The sequence below is a fragment of the Crocodylus siamensis genome, chromosome 8 (genome assembly GCF_052110815.1).
Source record: "Crocodylus siamensis isolate JL-2025a chromosome 8, ASM5211081v1, whole genome shotgun sequence".
Taxonomy (NCBI): Eukaryota; Metazoa; Chordata; order Crocodylia; family Crocodylidae; genus Crocodylus; species Crocodylus siamensis.
Window position 1 is genome coordinate 77,515,075 of NC_143402.1, and position 16,436 is coordinate 77,531,510.

Below are 16,436 nucleotides of genomic sequence, written 5' to 3' on the forward strand. Positions count from 1 at the left end.
CATCCCTGTGAGCAAACAAGACTGCTCAGGGGGTAAAACATTTAAATTCACAGGATACTCCAAATGAAGGAGCAAGAGGGTTACTTTGAAAGCTGGTAACCAGTCTAACCTGTGGAGGCTCTTCCATCGAGATGCACTTTGAGCAAAGCACCTGACCTTCATGTTGTGGCCCGGAGAAGGCCCCAAGGACCCTAATGAAGGGGGATCACAAGCCTGCGGCTGTTCGGGGTGGTGGGGAGACACACAGACGCGAGAGCAGAGCTATGGCAATAAAATGGACAGTTCTGCAAACCTGATGCAGAGACACAGCACCTAGCCAGGGAGGATGCCTTGGAAGGACACTGGTTTTGGCGTAGGACGGATCATCTTGGATTTGCAGAACGCAGATCCCCTCGTTGGCATGGACCACGCAACAAGCCTGGACTTCTTGGTCGTCTGTGTGCAGTCCTGCACCCCCGCCCAGAGGCAGATGCTGATTATCCGTCTCCACATAATCCAATCTCCTCCTCCACTTGCTGAGAGCTGTCCACAACCATGAGATTGCTGCTCCATCCTGGACGTCATGAGAGTAACCTCCTATTCCTCGCTCCCCTGTTGTCTCCATCCAGGGAGCTGCATCCGCAGCAGTCTCTCCTGCCAGCTGCATGGGCTGCCCACGTCAGGTCCTGGCAGCATGCACAGGTTTGGGCTTCAAGGGCACAACAGACAGGGACAAAAAGCACCTGCCAGCACCATCTGAAAGCATTTAAGGATTGTAGAATCAAAAACATGTGGTGGAGGCGATATCTTTTATTATATATTTGCAAAAAATAGGTATTAGATATTTGCAACAAAAAATGTTCTTTATTCGCAAGCATTCGGGCACAGGCACCCTTCCTCAGGCACGTGGGACTGAAGGACTGTGCACACCCATCACATCCCACCTGGATCTAGTCCTCAAATCTCTGCTTGTTTCCTTCTTGCCTCTCCCAAAGTTTAGTTTCTCCTCCAAGGCCCCTCATTCTTTACCTGCCTGCTCCTCTTCCCGCTCTGCTCTACATATCCCTCATCTCCATGTCTGTCCCTATGCAAGGCCTGTCAGTAGCTGCAGGCAATGCACCACAGCTTTAGGAAAGCAAGTCATTGCCAAAGAGGCTCAGTCCCAGCACCCCTGTGTTGGTCTCCCTGCAGCCAGTACCAAAATGTAGGGACTGAGTTCCCATGTCTAGACTGCTTCTGCAGCCCCACTCCCCAGAACAAGCCTGGATCCCATCGACTCCCAGCCTGCTTACAATGAAGTGGGGACAAACCCTAAAAACACCACACATTCGCTTTCTGGTCTGCTTTGGAGACAGGATTCCCAGCGGCACTTGCAGAAAAAGGCCCTGCTGCACCGATCATCCCAGGGACGCTAGAGGGCAAGATTTCTTCTCTTCGAACCCTTGCAAGAAAACGGCCTCGAGATGGCAGCACACACCAACGAGAGCAACCCCCAACTCCAAGTTCAAGTTGTGCGGGGGTGGGGTTTACAGCAGTCACAAATTTAAGGTCATTCCCTTCTACCGCGGTGCAGGCAGTAAAGTCCATTAAGAGGAGGTTGCAACGCTCCCGTTCTCTCCCCTTAGATTGAGGCAGTCGCTGTCGGATAGGTTTAATATCAAAGCATTTAATCAGATCCTAAAGACGCCAAGCTAGTCCAACTAGGAGCAAAAGAGTGGACAAAACAGGGGGCAGCTTCAAATGCCCCAGCTCTAAGTTATTAAAGAGCCGTTTGCAAAAGGCAACCCTGGGGTTATGAGATACCATCATACAGGGTCCCCGCTAATCTAGTCCTAATCCTATCTAGCAAGGCTGCTTCCTTCAAAAGGTTCATTAAGAGGTCTCTGGTCCCTTCATGTGAGAAATTATGCCAAGGTTTAACTGGGTTATGAACCATCAGGTTGAGCATCAAGACAGGCGCTTTTAAATCCAACCTGCTCCTCCCAAATACACAGCTTTGCTCAGCCTCAAAGCAATGTCCCTACGTCCCTGCTGCCCACAGCATTTGCCACAAATTGGTCCGTCCTCTCTACAGGCTTGCACAGGTACAAGGAGCTCCAGGTGTTCAATGGCAGGTGCTCACCGAAGCCTGTGCACACAACAGGGCTTGGGGGTGGGGGGGGGTATCTCCATCTCTCCCCCAGCTCGGCCTGAAAATCCTTCACCTTGCCGATATTTAAGATTTGCCAGAGGACTTAAAGCCAACCGTTCAAGCCAAGAAGTGCCCAGAGCCACCCAGCACAGCTAATCTAAGCTCTGACGCTGCAGTTTCTCCTTACACACCCTCCACCCATGCTGTTTTCTGCTTTAACAAAGCCAAGTCAACTGTGGAAGAGACAGGCACCCCTTCCCCAAACCCACCACTTTGGCATTGAGGGTTTGGGGTAACTCCCTTTCTCAAAAAGAGAAAGGCATGTTTCAATGGTGTTCGACTTGCAGGAGCTGTCACTCGGGACAGAGCAAGAGAGTCCGTATTGCTGATGGGTGTTTTGTCCCTGCCACTAAGTACGCACAGTCAAAAAGCCAGGGCTGAATCAATTCAGTCTTCTCAGGTTAATCTAAACTGCGTAGATTGAACCGATAAGCAAATGAACGGACATGCACTTTTGATTCTGGAAATGCAGCCACATGCCTGCAGTGGCCCAGGCCAGAAGCCGGTGGGCGCTAGAGCACACCTCTTGGCTTGGCTGGAGCAGACAGCTTGGGCCAAGCCTAGCCTGCCCACTCTGAGGGGGAGGTGCAAAGCATCCTGGGATGCAGGGGGACTGTGAGTTAACTTGAATCCGGTGGGGGACCGGGGACAGAAGTTCAATAAACAATTTTAACCTAAAATCGGTTAAGTCTGACACTACATCCACCCTGTTTATCTTAAACTGGTTTCAGCCAGTCTGAAAGAGTTCAACGCTGAACTTCTGTTGTGTTGCAGCGTTGAACCAGTTTCCAATCATTTATACCAGTTTATGTGCAACTTCTGTCCTTAGCCCAGGTGTTAGGTCCAGGTAGTTAGTTAGCTTTGCACAGAGAAGTACAGAGTCCCAAGAGAGCAAGGCAAGGGCGCTATGCTTCAAGACGACTGTGTTCTCCAGGCGAATACACGCCTCCAGCTCTGAAAGTACGGATGCGAACTCCTCCCCAATGCACCCGCTCCCAGAAGAGAGCTGCCAGCCACTGCTCGCTGCGGCTTTCACTACATCCTGCTGCAATCCTTGCAGAGCGGCCGGGGAGACGCTAGGGGTCACTGGCGACTGCAGAGCCATGAGATGCATGCGCAGTATCCGCATCAGCAGCAAGGCATGTGGGGAGGGAAGTCGGCACGCTGGATACCCAGGCTGCCCCTGGGAAGACAGGAGTCCCGCTGGGCCACAAATAAAAGACAGGATATCCGAAAGCCAGGGGAAGGCAAGATATTCTCCATTACCCTTCTCAGGGCAGATGGATGCAAAGCAAGAGCTCCTGAACAGGGGATTAGTGTCAAGGAGTCCTGGACCCATGCATGGAGCCTGCACTTTTCTCACCACAAGAGAAGCCAATGCCCATAGAGCACTTTGGGTCTCTAGTGCCCCCTCCTATCGGACCCAGCAGCAAAGGCCGGGCATCGGGATGGGTCATGGGGACTGCGGGGATGGGAAGCCTTTATTCACATGCTACCAGTTCTGGGGGAGAAGCAAAAGGACTCCAGTGCCACAGGGGTTAGCCTGGCACCCTTCCTCTGCACATCAGGTGGGAGAGCTTGCCCCCACCACTATGAAGACAGTCCCAGGAAATCACATCGCCCATGCCGCAGAGAGAGAGAGGCCAGGGGGAAGAAAGGGGTCATCACAGCTGCTGGAGTAGCCAAGCCGATATCAGCTCCAGCACACCGACATCCCAGGGAACATGGTAGCTCTCAGAGCCGCAAGGTCTCCAGCTCAAGTTTTTCAGAGGTTTTCTGTACTCCACAGCTGATGGAGCCATCCCCTCTGGATGAAATGCAGCCCACCTGAGCTCTGTGGGATGCCAGGATTGATGCCCGATAGCACCAGCTGCTTCCTGGCACCCAGACTGCTGCACCATGGTACACAGATGGTGAGAGCAAGGTGTGGTCCCTGGCACCCATGCAGGCACAGAAGGCAAGGGGCAACAAGTAGCCCCTGGAGAAGCAGGAGATAAGAATTTCTGCTTGCTAAGGGGAAGGATGAAAATGCTGTTGGAAAAGCTCTGGCTGGAACCCACCATCTTTTGCATAAGTTACCACCAGTTTCTGCAGATGCTCCAGTCTCCGCTTTGCAGTTGCAATACTTTACAGTAAAATAATCTATAAAACCATCCCTTCTACTGTACTCAGACCTCACCTGAGATGGGGACCTGCTGGGCTATGCATTACACACAAGGAACAAAACCATCTGAGCAGACAAAGGAAGTCCCAATTCACAGGACACAGATACAGATGGCATAAGCAGTCAGCAGATCAGGAACCAAAGATGAAACCTGCCCAAATCCCCGAATGCCCAAAAGTCTGCCCTTGCCACTAGCACTGTGAAGGTTGCAGACTGGACTCGTTGGGGGCAGAGGACCCCCCGCCCCCTCCAACACCACGTCGTATCAGCTGAAGGAAAGGGGGTTTGGACCAGATACAAGGGAAAACCAAAAGAATCACGTTGCAGAAGTGTCTGAAGTCAAGCGCTCGGTATTTTCACACGTTCCTCAGAGGGCAACCCCACGAGCCGGGCAACAAGCTGAGCCATTGCATAGAAAAGCAGCACGAGGATACTGACTGGGTGTGGGGGAGGAACTGAATAGGATCGGACTGTTTTAAAGCCCAAGAGCCAGAGGGCTGCAGGGAGAGAATGGGTCTGCCGGCCACCTGGGCTGCTCCAGACAGGGAGCCAGAGGGGCTGAAGCCTTAACAATGAGGACTCTGTCCTCTCCAAGAGCAGCCGCAGCCGCACAGCGAGCATCCCAGGAGGGGGGAAGGAGTCCAGGAAGTCAGCAAAACAAGCCTTGCTTATCAATGCGAGCGAGCGCTTGGCGGTGCACGGGGCTGCTCCCGGGAAATCCTGCTTTCACAATGGCGTTGGCCTGCAGGGGTTTTCCTGGTTGCAAGCCCAGCAGGAAGGAGGTTGCAGTCGGCAAGGTCTCTGCTGCCTCTCTAACCCCGTCAGCAGGATCCAGCTGTTTGTAACCCTACAGCAAACCTCCACGCTCCCGGGAGGATGCAGCATATAGCGAGCCTAGAGAAGGGCCCCATCCGCGACTCCGTCCCAAGCCCACCTGCAGGGCCAGGAAGATGTGCTCACGGCCTTTCCTCGCCCCTTGGGGCTGAACTCCATATCCTGGGACCATGGCCGGGCAGCTCTCACGTGGGGCAGGCAGGCCAGGGCCAAAACAATACAGCTTTTCTGTTGTGAAGGGCTGTTTGCTTAGCACTGGACCTGAGGGTTACACAAACCCGAGGAGCTTCCGACGGCCACCGCCTGCGCTCTCCCCATCTGTGGGGGAGGAGGAAAGGGTGGAAATCCAGACTTCGCAATTGTTTTCACAACCTACGGTAAAATATATCCAGCGCCCAGACCTCTGCTGGGCATGGGGAACCCGCTCCTGAAGTCTCACACAAGGGAATAAAGAGATTCCCTGTTGCAGAGCACCAACCTCTCTTTGCAAGCAGGGTGCATCTCGTGGCCACCCTCAGCTCTCGCGGGAGGCTCTGGGAATGCTCTCAGGCCCAGCGGAGAGCAGGAGATAACCCAGCACCAAGCAGAGTAAGCACTCACCAATATGCATTAGTGCTGGGGAGGGAGAGGCAATCACCTGGTGTCATCCTGGATGGTGGGACCGTGCTAGAGCCCAGAGGCAGAAAAGCTGCAGGGCAGGTGAAATCCATGATCCTGCCCATCCCAACCACAGGCACAGGCATCTTGCATGGTTGGAGTAGACGGCAAGACACCTGCGGGCATGGGCTTCATGCACACTGATTGTGACCTGGCTCCACTGAACCTCCCTGCCTCTCGTGCCAGCCACGACCCCTGTCCTTGGAGACCCAAGCTGTGCTCAGCTACATCCTCTCCATTGCAGAGGCTCGGGGCACCAGATTGCAAACCACACACAAATCAGAGGACTGTATCAGCAGGCATCAGCTCAGAAAGCACAGTGTCCCCGTGGGGTGGAGAGAGCATGGGTCTGCAAGACGAACAAGGGATTCAAACTGCATTGCAAGACCATTACAGCACCAGGGCATGCAAAATTCCTGGTCCCAAATCTCTGGGAAAGCAACCCCTAAAAACCTAAAGCCTTCTCCCCAAAACGCTGCGACAGCCACACTTCAGTTGACCAAGGAGCACCCATGAAGACCGCCCTCCTCCTCCCCTCCGCATGCTCTCCTGGCTCAAGGCTCCAGGATCACAGCTCTTTGATGCGGAGCAAGGCAAGCAACCAAGCTCTCGCAAGGTGCCAGAGGAGCTCGGAGCAGAAGGGCAGAGTTTCCCCGTTACAGTCAGGATGCAGCGTGCTGACAGCAAACCACTTGCTGAACCACGCTCCCTGACACGGGGGTCCCAATTCCCAACCTAGAAGAAAACCACCCCGAGACACAAAGGACGCAAGGACCACTCCGCTACGACCGGCCGCAAAGGGGAAAGCAAATGTTGGCCTCCAACCGGCTGCTTCTGTAGCACTCCCAGTTGCATGGAAAGGCTTAACCATCACTGCCTTCTCCAGAAGCAGCTGGGAAGGGATAAAGCCAACTCTGTTCTGTATCCCCACATCAGTCCGGGTAAGACATGCCACGCAGCAACAGCTTTGAACACGGAGCCTAGGTGGTTAATAGGCCCTGAAAGATCATTTCTTCTGAGCAAATCAAGGGGGTCCCCAAGAAGCTGAGCCAGTCGCTCTCCCAGGTTCAAAAAGCAGCAATAAAAGCAAAGCGAGGACAATTACATTTGCCTGCAGGCAAGAGACAGCGCGAAAGGCTGGCTGCAGGCCAAAGCAAATGCCACACCGCTGAGGATGGAGCAGAGCTAGTGCTTCAGGGCTGCGGCGCACAGGTAGCAGAGGGACCCAGACGGCAGAGCTGGAGAACCAGGGATATTCTCCTGACCCCAAACCAGCACGGGATGGAGACGTGTCTCCGGCATGGCACAGGATCGGCCGCCTCGCGCTTCCATTGCTGGTTCAGCCAGGGACCACGTGCATCCCTTCAGTGTCCTCCCCTCTCCCTGCCCAGGCGGCCTCCATCGGTGGGACGGCAATGCTGGCTGCTCTCCGGGGAAGCCTCCTCATGGCACGAGCAGTGGGAGGATGGAGCCAGCTGCCTGGGGAAGTGGAACGATCCCCTTCGTTGGGCTCCGATTCATTTAAGACTGCAAACTACCTGGTGCCTGCACGGTGCAGAGACACTGGCAGGAGTCTTATCAAAGCCAGAGCCAGTGCAAATCCCCAAGCATCCCGTGGCTTCTGTTCCCATTCCCAGCACGGATCAGATGCACCCACTGCCAGCGCTGGGTGCATTGCAAAGAGCATCAAACACCCCACATCCCCCCAGAGCCAGAAGTCACCTACCCAGCCCTGCAAAGCCTCCGTCCAGGATGCCCAGCAAAACAGAAGCACTGCTCAACCTCAACCCAACACAGGGGCTAGGGACAGAAATAGCAATACATTGGTCTAAATGACCGGAAACCAGTTCAAATCTGCAACACAACAGAAGCTCAGTGCACATAAACCATTTTCAAAATGGGTGAAACCAGTTTAAGATAAACTGGGATGGATGTAATATCAGAAGTCAGAGCTGGGTTCTCTGAGGACCGGGGGGTCTTTGTGAAGCTTCCCAGCCCTCAGCTCTCCTGCTTTTCTTCTGCATTAAGGGAGGACAGCATGCCTCCCTTGCCCAAGTCCTATAAGGCTTGATAGGTCAAAGCAGGAGCAACGTCAATTCAGGAGCCTGAAAAGCATCCGTTCCCAATCACAGGTTGGGCCCTCCCGACTAGCGGGGCAAGGGGGAGGGAGGTCTCGGAGAGCAGTGATACTGCAGGACGCTGGTCCCAACTGCTCTGCAGCCAAGCCCCCTGGATCACCTGGGTGGGGAAACTTGGCTCCTGGCCCTAGCATCATCAGGCCTTGCAAGGTAAAGGCAGTCCAGTGCTCAGACATGCCCAAAAATACAAAAAGCCAGAGTCCTGCTCCGGCGGCACCCCCGCCCCCCTCACCTTCCCCAAACAAAGAAGCTTTTCTCCTTCGAGGAGGGTCACAACACATTTTCATCAGATGGGAGCTTGTTTCCATTCAGCTTGGGCCCCGTCTTATCCCAGCCACCGCGAACCCTCAGTACCCTCGAGACAAGCTCCGCATTGTTTGCAACAGGCCTAAATAAATGGCAGCTCCCCCTCCCAGCCACCACCACCACTTGCTTTGACACGCTTTATAGTATAGAAAACAGCAGGGATCTCTTTTTTTTTCCACCCCTAGAAAAAAAAATAAAAGCGGGGGGGGGGGACCTGTTCGTATTCTGCTCTATTTGAACCTCTTTGTCCATTATTGAGCAGCAGCTTCAGGAAGGGAGTTCTTGTTAAGGATGGTATTTCAGGCTCACAGGAAGCAAAATTAGGGCCTGAGTTGAAGTGGCGGGGGGACAGCAGTATTCGTGTTCACACAGGGAATGAAAACCTACTGCCAGTGACAGCAGGAAGGGTGACAAGGAGTGTCTGTTCACCCCGACAGAGAGATCTATGATCCTGAGTCTCGTTGGCACCACTTAATCTATCTGATCCTACAGCGCCAGCACTGGGGAAGCTGATTTTGCACAGAAGGTGCTCTGCTCAGTGGGAGCTTGGAGATATTACCAAGCTTGGTGTAAAAGAAAAAAGAAATATTACATGTCAAGTGAGAAAGTTTGCTCTTATCTGCATTTTGGAGGGGAGACAAATAGCAATGTATCACCAAGGCTTTGATGGGGAAATGAAAAAGGTAAATCGCCAGTGCTTCTGCAGTCCTTTGGTAGAACAGGATAGACAGACAGACATAGATTAGATAGATAGCAGAGTACTGGCTAGACGGATCCATCCAGCCATCCAGGACTCTGGCTCTTTGTTTTCTGTCCATCTAGGTTTTTGTTCCAGTAAAAGGCAGGTGCCTGGCTGCCAGAGACCCTGACCACTATATCCTTTATCATTGAACAGGTTTCACCCCAGCACAGCATGCAAAGCCTTATTTCCACAGACGTCCCAGACGCCTGCTCAACGTGGTCTCCAACAGCCCTGCTCTTAGCTGCGACGCGAAGGAGGAACCAATGCACTGGCTAGGCTGCAAGCAATGTAACGGCATGCCCCTTGCCAGACCATGCAACACGACCTGCCTCGTTAAGGCCACCAGCTCCTCGGCAGCGGTCACATCAACATTATTCCCCTTTGGTTTTCAAAGGGCACTCCGCACTTCAGGGTCTGATTCAGCATCGCGAGGGACGTTGCTGGGCCCTTTTTGAACCTCTAGCCCTTCAAGCAGGCACCCCTGACCTGGTACCTTTGTTGAGCTGGTGGGGCGAGGGCAGAACAGGCTACAGAGAAGGCACCTGCCCCATCTCCCCCTTCCAAAGCAGAGCTACACACGGCCGAGAGGCCACCAGCATCAGCAACGACTGGGTGCAGCCCCTGCACAAAGACACGCACCATCCCCCAAGCCATTTGACTGATAACCCATCCACCGGCTTCACATGATGCACATAAAATAATATAGCACGTGTGCATACTCCCACGTGCACAATTTTATTACAGATATATTAGTGCACACACTCCCCTGGTTCGCCCGATGGCCGCTCTCCGGCACAAAGTCCGTATTTGTTTCCCTGCAGGGGTGGAAATAAAGAGGGTTTTGTATTTTCTTCCTCTCCTCTTTGCAGGCTGGAGTGAGTTTATTTGACACTCCAGCGCTCTTTGTGAGCCGAGTGCCCGAGGATAAATGCTACCCTTAAGAGTTACTTGGCGTTAGACAGAGGGACCCTCTTCAGAGGAGAATGGGGGGCTTGTTGAGATGAGGTGGGAGGGAGGGTGGGGGGGTCCGGCGAGGAGAGCCCATGCAGCCTTCATAGAAGGGTCTCTGTCCTCGATGCACAATAGAGCGAATTCTTAAAGACACCAGGCGCTGAAAGGAAGGAAGGAACATTTTCCTCCCTTTAAAAAGAGTTTTAAGGAACAATTGAAGAAGCTATAAAAAGGGGGTCCTTATTTCCCATACGTTTCTGCTAACACTGAGAAAATGCTCCATCCTCTTCTCCTCCTCCCCGCCCCCCTCTGTCACCACCAACCCCTGCTCAAATCTGTGTGCCGGGAACATTTTTTTTTTTTTTTTTTTTTTTTTAAATACATCCAGAAATATATCATTGATATTATAAAACATTAAGCCCCTCCGAGCTCTTCAGAGCAGAGCTGGAGAAGGACAGAAATAGGAAGGGAAGATGGAAGAGGCCCAGATTCAATGCTCATGGAGAAATAATCCCATCTCCAGCTGAGACCCAGTCAAATATTGCCCTAACATTACAGATGGCTCCTATAAAAAGCCCAGTGCACTGAGAGGAATAAACAGACCTTGAGTCTTTTTCCATAAGAGGGAGAGGGGGAAAAACCCACAGGCACTTTCCACAAAGAGGTACCACGCAGCAAAGCCTTTCCCTCTCCCAGCTCTGGCACAGCTGCTCGGTGTCCTTTCCACCTGCTGCTGGCGACGGCAAGGTGTGGAAAAGGGGCTGTTCCTAGGACAAGGCAGGTGGGAGTTGGGTCTAACCACGCAGGAGCACTAAATGCACCCACGGACACAGCAGATTTGCGTGTAGCACCAAGCTCCCGTAATGAGGAAGGGGCTCCAGCTCCCACCAACCCCCTTTCACAAGTCATTGTGCAACGTATAAAAGTCACCATCGATGCCTGCTAATGCACTTTTGGCATTCACGCGCCGTTCCAGTTCCCGCTCCCCAGCTGCACAGACCAGGCCTGCATTGAGCCCGGGACTGCAGGCTGCATGCACGTTTTGCGGCAGAAGCAAGGTGGACTGGAACGAAACCACGGGGCTTCTTTACACACGTGCCTTCGACCAGTATTTCACAGCCGGGGCCCAAATCAAGACGCTACAAATGCAAAGGATTTCTAGAAACTCAAAGCCATCCTACGTCCCAGGCATAGAAAACCCCTTTTATGGAGTCCCTCCGCCCCCACCATAGCCACACTGCTCACAGCCCCGTTGCAAAAGCCAGTGCACAGTCCTACCCAGTGTCTCACCACATCTCTCTTGCATCCGGGGACCATGCTGGCACCTGGGTCTGAACAGTGTGGGCTCCTTTCCACTTTTCTATCTCACTCCGCTTTCGTTTTTGGTGGTAACCGTTGATCCTCCTGAATCATGGTGTAAGCACGAGGAACACCCAGACCTTTGATGCATATGCCTGGGCAGTAGTTTTTTTGGAGGAATGGGGGCTAGTTTCATTTTTAAAGCCCTTCACATTTAAGAATGAACAAGGCAGTTCCCCAGAGCGGCGTTCGCAGGGGACCGCAACCATGGGGTCCTGAAGGATGCTTTCTCCTCCCTGCCGATTTTGCTTGCCGTGCTGCTGTGTTCGTGGCACTGCACGTAATGGAAACCACACGCTGGAGAGCTACTCCACTCCTCCACCCCCCAAACCAAAGCGAAAGTGGCTCATCACACTGACACGCAATCGCGGAGAAGAGAGGTCTGCAGGATTGCAGCCAGCGAGGACGTTTTATTGCTCCCTTTCCCTCGCATTTGCTGGCAGGATGGCAGGACTCCATGTGCAGGAGAAAACAACCAGGCGAACCCAACAGTTGGGCAAGAAGGGAGGTCACCAAGGGCCTACTCAAAACACAGCTGGATGAGCACCAGTCACGCTGCTCTTGCTCTTGTTCTCCGGGAGGCGGCTCCCCAGATATTTGCAGCTGGGATGGGTCCACGTGGGAGTACATCAGTCTTACCTCTCCCCAGCCAGTGCGAGCAGAGGAGAAGAGCAAGGGGCTGAGATACGAAGAAGCAGCGAGTTCAAGACCAGGGAGATCTGGGAGGATCTTCCGCAAGGTTTTATTAAGTGTTTAATCAAAGGTGGGCATTTGGCTGTAGGGTCACTGACCCATCCTCAGTCAACCAGTTCATTAAAAACCCGATACTGGAAAAGACACAATCCACTGGGCATGCATTAGGCCTAGCAACCCGTGAAGGACATGAGACAGAGGGTCCCAGGGCTCTCTCGTGGGCTTATATAGACTTCAGGAGCCCAGGTTTGCCAGACATTCAGCAGGGATCTAGCAGGCATCTCACAGCCTCACTATGTCCCAGCTCATTTCAGTCAGGATCATACTCCTCATTCCTTGAAGGTTGCTGGAACAATTCTGCCCATTACAAAGACGGTCCAACTGAGGCAATGGAAGTGCCTGATTTGGTCTGCCACAATACTGTGTGCTGACAGCTTCCCTTGAGGTCAATGGCAGGGGCAACCAGCTTGGCACATCTGAAAAAGCTCCAGGTTCTGAGTAACTTGCCAAAAGTCCTATAATTTGCCAAAAGTCCTCTGCTAGAGCCAGCAAGACCACAGACCTTCCCTGATCTTCAGCAAAGCAGTCCGTTGTCAAGAGACAGGCCACCAGCCACAGCTGGAGTACAAGTACTTTGCATTTCTGTATGGAAGAGATTCCTGGTTCTAGTATTTCTGTCAACGCTTTGGTGGATGACACTGCCAGGGGCCACCAAGGCTTTTCCAAATGTTTCATCACGACCAGCATGGCCTGATCCAGAACAAAGTCTCTTTATAAATGGGGAAGATTTTGACCGTGCCCTGAGAGACCAGAGAGGAACGAAGAAGAGAGATAATTAAACCCAGCATGGTTCACTGATGCAATGAAGAGACTAAAATGAAGAAAGAACGGGTGACATTTTTGTCCGCAAGGCGCCCGATTTCCTAGAGGTTGCAAAACCGGAGAAAGTTTCCCGTTCCTCTGCTTCTGAGAACAGGGATGTTCAGGAACAACTTGTCCCGCTTCGCAGGTCAAAACCATAATCTTCATAATCCCCATGTCCTTGACTTCGGAGCCTAATGTTTAACCCACAAGGCTGGAAGCCAAGTGCTCTAGGTTTTGCTTCTGGCTCCAGCAATAACTCGCTGTATCGCTCTCAGGAAGTCAAGCCTGTCCCCCATGTTTCTTGTGCTCCCAGCACAGAAAATAGACTTTGCAATGACTCCTCTCTCTGGAGGAGCGTGAAACTTAATTTGGCCATTATACTGCATAGTGGCATTTAAGCAAGATAATTGGCAATGATCATGCCCAGCACCTTCAGCTTTCTTGATTTTTGGTGTCGACAGTTGATTCACCAATGGAAACTATGGATCATTTCATTGGCGCCAGAGGTCCCACCAAGAACACGTCACCGGAAGTCTGCAGTGTTCAGTAAGGGGCATTGTCCACCAATTGTATTCCCTTTTTGAACACACTCTTATCACCAAGCACCAGAGCTCGTACACATGGGTACAGTGCAAACAAAGGATAACGTTAAGCATCAAATAGACTCATTGCATTACAATAATAATAATTTAAAAAAACCCAAAAAACAAAACCAACGACAACACTGCAAGCAAAACTCTCAACACCTCCAGGCAAAATATGAGCCTAGTGAGAGCCTGTGCATGGGAAATATCCTTCACCTGACCCCAGAAAAGTCACGCAGGACTGAGGAACCACCACAAAAATTGAGATTGAGCTGTTTCTAAATGGTAGGGACCAACAGCAAGTGCTCGAGCTGACCAGAGCTGCCAGGGGGCGGCATCTATCCACACTGCAGTCTCCAGGTAGGATATCCAAAGTGATGTTCCCACCATCCAGGAAGAGCTACGAGCAATCCACAGCAGCAGCAGCAGATGATCTGGGCTTCACTTAAAGCCCTTGTCTGAAATTCAGCACAAAGGACAGAACAATCTGGTCCCAGCACCTCCCTGCAGAGTCAGCAGGACCAACATTGCAGGAAACAACTGGGCTTAGCCCAGATCTAGATGGCATCTCCCCTAAATGGTGCATCTCCAGATCTTTAATCGGGCCGTTTGTTTTCTCTCTTAGTGGCCTAGCAGATGGCTGCAATGCAGACGCCATGCACTCAGAACAAAGCTCGGCGTCCTTCCCCTTCCGAGCCACGTGAAAAAAAGCAGAAGAGTAGCAAAGACGGAAGACTTTCGAGGCTCGATCGGACAATTGCTTTGCTCCCAATCTCAAGATGACGAGATTCCTTTTGGCCGAAAACCTCCAAAGCCATGCAGGGATTGTGCACATTTATTTAAAAGCTTAGGTTTTAGCCTGGAAAAACAGCTGCGGCTTGGCACGAGGAGTAGGCCAACTACGGAGAAAGTGTCGCCTTCTGCACTTTTCATCAACTCAACATTTGGGGGAAGATGCACGTGCATTAAAAAGCTGAACTGGAAGTCAGCACCGATTTTCTCAGCAGGCATCCACTCCACTTGGTTTCAACTCCAGGATGCTCTGGATGGAGCCAGGGGACAAGGTCAAGAGGGAGACTTCATGGGGCTGGAGCCAGGCTGATAGAGCAGGAAATGGAGCCATACCCAACACCAAATCAGTCTCCTGGGACTAATAAAGCAACTTGCCGTAAACCCTAATCCTGTGTTAAGAGCTTTCATCAAAAAGGAATGGTATTTATTAAGGAGTTATGGGAGGTCATAAAACCAAGTGTTTTCATGCAGGGTTTATACTAACATGGGGGCCTTTATGCAAGTGCTTGGCCCTTCATCTTTTAAATACATCTTTCTGAAATAAGCCATTCTGAACAAGGCTCCCCTTTGTCAGGCAGTTATAACTTTCTGGCTGGCCTTGGTAACTGGCTAAACAGTGCACTTCTCTCTCTTTCTCCCTCTTTTCTTTTCTGTTCAAAGTTCAAACAAACAAAAGGGAAAGCAAGCTGCATTATGTTTCTGGCACTGTCCCTTGCATTGTCTGGTGGAGAATGGGGGGAGGCAGGGAGCGGCGGCGAGTCCAGAGTCAAGGAGGCCAAAATTCAAGAGCATTCAGATCCTTCTAAAAAAATCCCACAACCAATCTCTCCTCCCTTCCAAAAAGTCTCCCTGCAGACCCACCTCAACACATGCACGCAAGTCGCGAGAAGATGTGGCTATAGATGAAAAACAGCGAGGATGAAAATTCAGTCCCCGTTGGGGAAACTGAGCTGAGCCTAGTTTGGTTCGTTTTGCAGGTGCCGCCACTCCTGGCTGCAGCCAAGACAGGAGGCAGGGATGGGCTCAGGGGATGGGGTCGTGTCGCTGCCGCGGCCCCCAGACCTTCCAAGCCGGTCACCAGCCAGAGCCACAGCTGCACAGTTTGCTCCTGGAGATGCACCTCTGGAGGATGTACCGAATTGAAGGCTTGCGCATGACACCAGCTGCCGCGGCCCTTAAAATGGGCATCAATGCCCTCCTCCAGCTCCCAGGCGGACTATGGAAAACTCACCACCGCTTTCCACCTCAGATAAACCAGAGGGCCTTCTCTTGAGCAAACAGCATTCAATACATAGTAGGAATGGGGCCCTTGTGCAAGGTGTGGTGTCAAGGCTCCTGGTGGCCTTACGGTCTTCCCCATCCTTCATTAGCGACAATGATGGTCAGGGCAGGATGTGATTAGAGGATCCATGCCTGGCCTGGAGCCTTGGCCTAACCGCCCCTCAGCTTTCAATGCAGAGAGGGCAGAAATCAGCAGGTGCATCTAGTCTTTGCATGTCCCGAACCCCTGTGCAAGCAGCAGCTCTGAAGGCTGTGAGGAGGCTGCTGCATGAAACCACCAAACGATGACAGCAGCCTCCCTCGGGCACCCCATCCCTCCAGAGCTCCCCTCCCGATCCAGAAACAGTAACCTGCGGGCTGCACCGCTCAGCAGGGGTTATGGATGCAATGCTGAGACAGCTACATGACTTCCAGGTTGGGAGCGCTGGAGCATGGAGTCTCTCCATAAGTCCTGGCATAAGCTGTGCTCTGCTCGGGATACTGTGGCTTGCACTGTTTCCCAACGTGAAGCCACATAGACCCAACTATCTTTGTTATGGGGAGAGCACGATAATGGCCCGTCACCAGGAAGAAACCCAGGAGAACTGCACCCTGAGTATTAGCGGATGGGAGAGATCAGGAAGGAAGTCGTTGGGAGCCACACACACCAACCGAGAGACGCGTCCTCATTTCTGGAAGCACATTCCTAACCCGCCACCTTTGCCCTTCCATCCCCCCCCAGCCAAGAACACCTTGCAACCCACCCATTGCCCACCAGTTACTTCACCCACCACCAGACAGCACGCAGTGAGTTCGAGTCATGCCAGCCAGCCCCATGGGTGCAAGAGGTGGGCTGAATGTTAGGGTGCACTTATTGCAAAGGGCTGAGAACAGGAGCCCATTTGCAGCGACCCGTTGCTAT

General features: G+C 52.5%; 1 protein-coding gene across 2 annotated transcripts in view; it reads right to left on the reverse strand.

Annotated features, from left to right (window-relative positions):
• Nucleotides 1–16,436, reverse strand: part of SLC39A11 (solute carrier family 39 member 11) — a 319,790-nt gene that overhangs the window by 64,660 nt on the left and 238,694 nt on the right. The window contains exon 13 of one of the 2 annotated variants that reach the window (XM_090061273.1): nucleotides 313–735. The exons of the other annotated variant lie outside the window; for it this stretch is intronic. The gene's annotated coding sequence lies outside the window, so the exon portion shown is untranslated. The remainder of the gene's footprint in view (nucleotides 1–312; nucleotides 736–16,436) is intronic. 2 annotated transcript variants of the gene reach the window in all.